We start from the raw sequence: 7,437 nt of genomic DNA, 5'->3' as shown, positions 1-7,437 counted from the left end.
CATGATGGAGCTCTGGGCCTTAAACAAGTGTCAAATGTGTAAACATAAATGTGTAAACGTAAATGATTTTCCCTTTCCTCTGGGCCCCAAAGTCATCTGTTAAAAATATTGGACAACATATATCAAGGTTAGAAAAAGAACTCAGGTTTGACCAAGATAATGGGCTCTGAAAAGATAATGGACCCTTTAACATTAAAGCCCAATATGAAAATAAGTTGATTAAAAGTGAAGATCAAATCGAATGTAGTGAAAGCACGTTGTTCTCCTGTTGACCAAATGCCTCCCAAACATTCTTCATGTTATACAAAGGCTTGACAACATATCTTTCTGTTGTAATTACAATAGGAAATAGTGGCATGTAAAGACAAAAACGATATGGATGAGCAAATTGAATCTTTATTCAGGTAGGTTTGGACCAAAAGAGGGAATGCAACAGTGAAAGACCTATTTTGATTTCAGCATTTACCATTACTGCCATTAAATGGTGGCATGTCTGTTGTGACTCCTACTCTGGCCCCACCTCCTCCTGGGCAATCAGCTCAACCACCACCACCTGGGCCCTCTCCTTCAGCTGCACCCAATCCGCCCAAACGACTCTGCACCCATAAAAGGCCCCTATGCACTCAGGCCAGCGCTTGATCTAACTGATGTTTTTGGCAACACTTCCCGTCGACCCAGCATCTCTCCAGGCTCCCCAGCGTCTCCCAGCGTCTCCCAGCGTCTCCCCCGGCTCCTCTGCAACCTTCCCAGCCCCTCTTCCTCTGACCTCTTCCCCTTCCTCGGACGGATTTCTCCTGGCCTCTGGACACTTGGACTCCCCCACGGACTCTCGCCCCTGGATCTCGAACTTGGTTCGTCTGCCGCATCACGCACCTATAGTTTCTTCCTGTTTTTTTTGCTTCATTAAACCGTCTGAGTTTACTTTTAATTCCCGTGTCTGTCTGCCTTCTTTGGGGTTCTGCCACACTTGACCGCCAGTCCTCTCGAGCCTAACAATGTCATACATCTGTCCATCTTCTATCCACTTTTTCTTAACGGTGTTGTGGGGGTGGGGGCTGAAGCATACATGTACTTGCCCGTATTCATTTCTTTGAGAAGGGTCATCGCTGGCCTTTCTCTGAATGCTAATAAAAAGCTACACAAGGCAGAAAAGTCCTGCAGATGCTCTGTTAAAAAGCCTGGCTTGATATCAACACTGAAGCAAGAACTCTTGTTTATGTTTTACCAGTACAAAATTTTAAATACAGGTAGTATTTGCCTAAATTAATGTAGGACTCATGACTCCATCATTTCAAATTATATTTTAAGGTCAGAATGTATTGCATTATACTCCATCTGTGTTAAATACTCAGGCAGGAGCGGATGTGAAATAACTGTTTTTTCATTTTGACCTCAGCTGAATGTTAGCACTGAGGATGGACAGTGTGTGACCTTTCACAAAGTGCTTCTAGGTCACTGCCATAGTGAATTTGAGAATAACAATAATGAAGAACATACAAAAAGAGTTGGATGCCACAGAAAATGTGAGTGTCTCCGTCAGTGATGTTATAGAAAGATGCTTACTCTAGCGCTGCACTGAAGTAGACATTTTAAATCTGATTGGTCAGTTTAAATATGAAGTAAACAAGAATGTGGAGTACTAAAATGAAAAAGTTATCTATCTTTGCAGAAAGCTGACTGTCAGCAACTCAAAACAAAGCTGGAGGAAGTCCGAGTCGCCCTCGCTCCCAAGGAAATATGAAACTGATCAGTGAGCTCTTTAAGCTAAAAATACTGACAGTGAACATTGTGCACAGCTGTATGGTCAAACTCCAAAAAGATTAACATGAGTCGTTGTAATGTCTCTGCAAGCTGATGTCTACCATCGGCAAAGATCTGGAAACACATAATGCCAAGGTGCACACGTATGCTTAGAACGTCTGATAGAAATAAGACTTTTGCTTAAACTTTTATTTTGTTTCTTTACTCTAGCCCAACATGGACCAATATTTTGTCCACATCAACATTATTCAGGGGAACAATACATCAACTAGGACCCACTTCATGTTATTAGATGTGATAGAGTTGCGAAAGGTGAATAGTATTTTGCATGTAGTCATTAATAAATATATAAATATGTGTCTCAAGGAAGTAAATTTCCAAATGAAACCACATAGAAGGAAAATGATATAGCTGAATTCATTATTTCAAATAATTTAGAGTTTATTAATTGCATGAAAAACTTGTTTGCGTCGGACTTTTTTGTATTTAAAGGCATCAATGGCACCCATTTTCTAATCACTTTCCATACGCAATCCTCAGAATAACTGTGTTCCCCGAAGAGAGGAAGAGGGTCCAAAACTGATTAGAGAGATTCAAGATAAAGCCGACCTGGCTCTGCCAGGTCAAGGAAATGGTGGTATTTGTTGCACACTTGGATACAATAACTGACTGTCCAGGCGTGCATGGGTGGGTTCTTTTTATAACTTTAATCCAGCGGTCAACACAGGAACACAACGTGGAGCCTACCGTCCTGTCTCATGCTTCACCCCGGTCTTTTTGAGAATCTGCGCGCTCTTTTTTTTCTCTGAAGACCCCTAAGCTGCCCCAAAAATGCCTGCGTGAGCCTCACTCATTTTAACCCCCAGCAACACACTGAAACATTACATATGCTCTCGTGCATGAATATTTCTTTTTAACTACTGAACAGGATTACATGCAAAATAACAAAAATTAAATAAACTAAATATGAGAACGGGGGGTCCATGTCCCTATACATGCCAGGCATTCTGGGTCCCACATATAATTACTGAGAAAAGAGACAGCAGAAGTAAGCCTCAGGAGAGCAAGAGGATGGCAAACCCTGATGACAAGCCCTCTACTTTAGAGCTGAAGTCCTGCAGCAAAGACAGCAGAGGAGATGAATCTGAACATTTGGACTTCAAATCTGCACATGAGGATCGGTCAACGGGAGCAATAATGTTCAGTGGTGGTTTGAAATATCTGACCTCAACTCTGACCATGAAGACTACCTAGTGGCCACTGCAGAGGTCAGTTTTTCTCTATCAATGGAAATCAGTCACAATGTAGAAATCATGACAGTAGTGGCTCTGAGAAACTTGATCTTGTCCCTGATAGCTGGCACAATAAGATCTCTGACTATGGGGATAAGTTTGATAATTGTGATCATACGTTAGATAATAAAAAATGTCACCACATAAGCCAAGAGCATATACAGAGGTTTGGCCAAAATGACAAGTCCTCCAGGTGTGAAGATTGGCTTTTGAGGAGATACCATGAGAGAGATCAACTCTACCAATCTGATAACCTCTCCAAGTCACAGAACCAGTGTGGTACGAGGAAAAAAAAGAGTTCTGACCAAGAATTCTCCAGGTATAAAAATTGGCACATCCAGAGAGACCAAGAAAAGCTACAACGGGACAGATCTGATGACCTCACCAAGACACAGAACCAGCGTGACACAAACAAAAACAAAAGTTCTGGCCAGGGAACCTCCAGGTATAACAAATGGTGACTGAGGAGAGATTGTGAGGGGGATCATCTGGACCGCTCTGATCACATCCCCAACTCACAGAAATGGCAAATCACAAAGAAAAATGAAAAGTCTGAAGAAGAATCATTTAGGTATAACAATTGGCGCTTCAGGAAAGATCATGAGACAGATCAGCAGAACCGATTTGATCGTCTCTCCAACTCTCAGGAGTTGCGTGACTCAGACAAACAGAAGGTCTGGCCGATCGAATTCAAGAGCCAACGGTAAGTGGTGCAACCATCATAGCAAAGGCATCACATCACAACAACAGACAACGCAAAAACCATACATTTAAGAGATTAGAGGATACGTCTGGCTACGAGAACTGGCAGGCCACAGCTGAGCGAAAACAGCTTGTCCAGGAGACATTGAACCTGGACTTTGAGGAATGGCATGTAAGGCCTAATCACAACAAATGTTATTGCATCTCTGAAAGTGAGAAGTGGCCTATCAGAGAAGATAGGGACAGGAATCAGTCTGACTGTGTGGGTGTCACGGTCAAACATAAAACTGATGCACTGAAGGAGATCAAGAAGAGGGTGATTGCCAAAGCATCAGAGAAAGAATTGGAGGTGGAAGACAACATGACCAAAGATCTACCAACACTCCTGCAAGGGGAAAATTCCAATCAGCAGCTGATCAACTGGATCGAGGTCAGTTACTTTACCTCTCACATTAATATGAACCATACTGCTGTTGGTGTACTACAGAAGTTATACTTGAGGCTCATTCCCATGTAAATGTTAATGTAGAACACATACCACATACTTTGTATTTGCATTATTTGCAATGGTTGGCCTAATCATTAGGCCCTAATGTATGAATTGTATAACCAGTGTTTGTGTTCCAAGTTACAGACAAACCTCAGCAACAAAAACATACCAGTCGCAGAATTTGTCCATGTTTTGATTACATCGGTGTTCCTTACCACGATTGATGTTCGTAAGTGACGCAGCATCATCACACCCACTGAATTTAGAGAAAACCTGATTCAGTTATCAACATTTGTCATTTGTAATGAATAATGTTGAGTTTTCAAGTGAGATATTTTGTAGTTCCAGGTGGTGTTCCCCAGCTCAATAGATGCAAAATGATCCAGAGGTCAAATATCCTAAAAAAGTACCTCAACAATGGCCAGACACAACTAGAGTGCCTCAAAGTTCTGCATAAAATAATGGCTCAAATGAAGCCTCCAAATAGTCAGTGTCTGTTACGGTTGGGGGTTGAACAGAACCCGAACGCAGGCCAGGACACAGAGGTAAAATGGTCCGAATGAGTTTAATTTACAGGGGACACACACAAAGAATACAGAGGCAGTCTTCCGGGACTGCAGGGAGCTCGGGAGTCAGCGTCTATCCTTTTTAAGTCCACCGGTGAGTCCTCGACCAGAAGCAGTCCCTCTGGACTGCAGAAAACTCGGGAGTCCAGCGCGGCACGCTCTCCGGCCCAGCAAACGGCATGAAGACCTCGAACGTGCCGGAGAGACACAGAAGACAGAAGCAGTCTTCCTGGACTGCAGGGAGATCGGGAGACAGGCTCTGCACCACCCAGGTCCAGCAAATGGCATGAAGACCTTGAATGTCCAGGGAAGATGGACCAAGCAAAGCCACACCAACAAAGCCACAACACTCCCGCCACCAATCCACAAAACAGACCCAACACTCTGGCCCCGATGGGCAGGCGCTCCCTCCTTAAGTAGGCGACCAGATGTTAATTGCCCACAGGTGTGCCTGCCTGCAGCACCAGCTGCCGCCAATCAAGCTCCTCCACACCCTGGAGGAAAAAACCAGACACAACCCTGAACCCCAACATTTACCTTCCATTACACTTTCAAGCTTAACTTTCACTGCATTTCATTTATCATAGTTATTTAACAATGCTTATTAGTATTGCTTACATTCTGTATTGGAATTGATGTTGGTTTTGTGTCATAGCAGATGTGATGCCACAGGTCATTGATATTCTCTTTGATGAAGAAATTATTGGGGGGATGTATTCTTCACAAGGGAATCATCGACGGAGCCAAAAGGAAGTGACTCCTCCTTTAGATCAGTTCAAACATTCTTCACGTGGCTGCACGCAGTTGAGGTTTAAAGTCTGGCCTAAATGTTGACCTCCATTTTTGCCTTATATTTGTCAATGTTTCTCAAATAAAGAAAAAGTAAACATGACAATCACTTACGTTACTGGGGTTGTGGCAGTTCTTAATTCCTAGGACCTGTTTCCTGTTTGGTTTGAGAGTGCTAGGACCCAGGGAGTGGCTCCTTTGTCATGATGGGTGACACCTGGAGGGACTGCTCCCCTTTAAATGTGGCTGCATTAGAAGCCTTCAGCCCTCTGGCTATGGTTACCTGTCTGGTTTTGAGTTTGTTTTCGGTTTTGGCTTAGCTTATCCTACTTCTGAGTGCTGTTCCCTCCAATTAATTTGTCTATTTGTTTTGAAACATCTTGCATGGTCTCCACAGTATTTTGTCCTTCCTGGCTGTGACAGATTTGTCAAAATAAATAGTAAGAAAAGATCTGTTACTGAAAGCAAAACTACAAAACATATTTTTTCTCTGTGTCAAAAGAAAATACAATGTTCTGACCTTTGCAACTGTGTCCCAAGGGTATTGCCATGTTTTTCAACAGACACTCTCCTCTGTGCACAGCATTTATGCTAGCTCTCTCTGAAAGGTTTTACCCATATTGGTTTTATGTGCCTTACAAAACAGCAACTAACTAATTAAAGCATGAGTCACATTCACACTGAAGCGTATAAACCAACAACCATTGTTTAATTAAGGTGTTGCAACATGCTTATGTCATATATTAAGATGAGGTGAGGTAGGTGCTCCAGCATAAATTGGTATCTGACAGGGGTATGTGCCAGGACCAATGCATTTTACATTAGTCTTCCGCACTTTATGTGATATTAACTGGGAATTTGTTATCAATTCCCATCCCAGCAGAAAGTTATCAGGGCTTCCTTCCTTTACCTGCACATTGCTGATAAAATCAGAAACTTTCTTTCTCATTCTGACTACTGTAATCCCCTGTGAAGCGGTTCTGAGGGGAATGTGGGGCTCTGCCTTCAGGGAGTCCCTGCATAAGGTGGCACAGAAGGATGACTGAAAGCGGTGCTTTTAAGGCCACATGCAGACTGAACTCAGCTTAAGCTGTTCTGTCTGTCCTTGTCAGGGAAGTGGCAATATGTAAGAAATTTATTGCATTTTAATCCTTTACCCAACATGGGCCAAAGTCTTTGTTTAGTAGGGTTCTTAACATTCAAACAGCAGCATTTTTACACTCTAGCAAATGCCTGTTGGAATCATCTGGACAAAAGAAACATTCACAGTAAATAAAAGATAAGGTGGAGATGTGTGTGTGTGTGTGTGTGTGTGTGTGGGGGGGGGGGGGCGAAGATTCATTCATTGTTAAATTAATTTAGAAGGAAAAAAAAATGAAAATCTAGATTTAATTCACTGCATTTTGTCCTTTAATTACTTCCTGGATTTCCATGCTCATCTTCCAACTTATCGTGCTCTTGCACTGTGAAAGAAAGAAAGACTCAAACGATTGAGTGCAGTTCACACAATTATCAGGAGAGCTGCCTTCATAAAAGTAACAATTAAGTTGGGATTCCTATTTCTCATGGCTGCAGATGTCTAATTAGAGGTCATGTGCAAATTGTGTGTATTCCTCAGTATTAGTGGAATGTAAAGGCCATAATTGACCTCAAATAGAGTTTATTCTTTAGCCACGAGCTCTGGTGGAAACCCCACTGAGGCGAGTGCAGCAGCACTATGTGGTACACAATGACTTGTTTGGATCAAAACACATCTGATATGTTGAGGAACATGAGCACTGTCCCCAGTGCCTCTTGCTGAGCCCTGAGTGTAACATGAGAGCTCTTAAATATGGCG

At 42.6% G+C, this 7,437-nt stretch overlaps 1 long non-coding RNA gene across 1 annotated transcript; it reads left to right on the top strand.

The window, feature by feature from the left end:
• The first annotated feature begins 812 nt into the window (after positions 1-812).
• LOC115253345 (uncharacterized) lies at positions 813-2,053 on the top strand. The gene is made up of 3 exons (XR_003891670.1): positions 813-851; positions 1,670-1,896; positions 1,972-2,053. It is a non-coding gene; the product is annotated as an uncharacterized lncRNA (long non-coding RNA).
• Positions 2,054-7,437: the final 5,384 nt, after the last annotated feature.

This window comes from Takifugu rubripes, chromosome 17, assembly GCF_901000725.2.
Source record: "Takifugu rubripes chromosome 17, fTakRub1.2, whole genome shotgun sequence".
In the NCBI taxonomy this organism is placed as follows: domain Eukaryota; kingdom Metazoa; phylum Chordata; class Actinopteri; order Tetraodontiformes; family Tetraodontidae; genus Takifugu; species Takifugu rubripes.
Note: the sequence above shows the minus strand (reverse complement) of the source record. Positions and strands in the feature narration are given on the sequence as shown.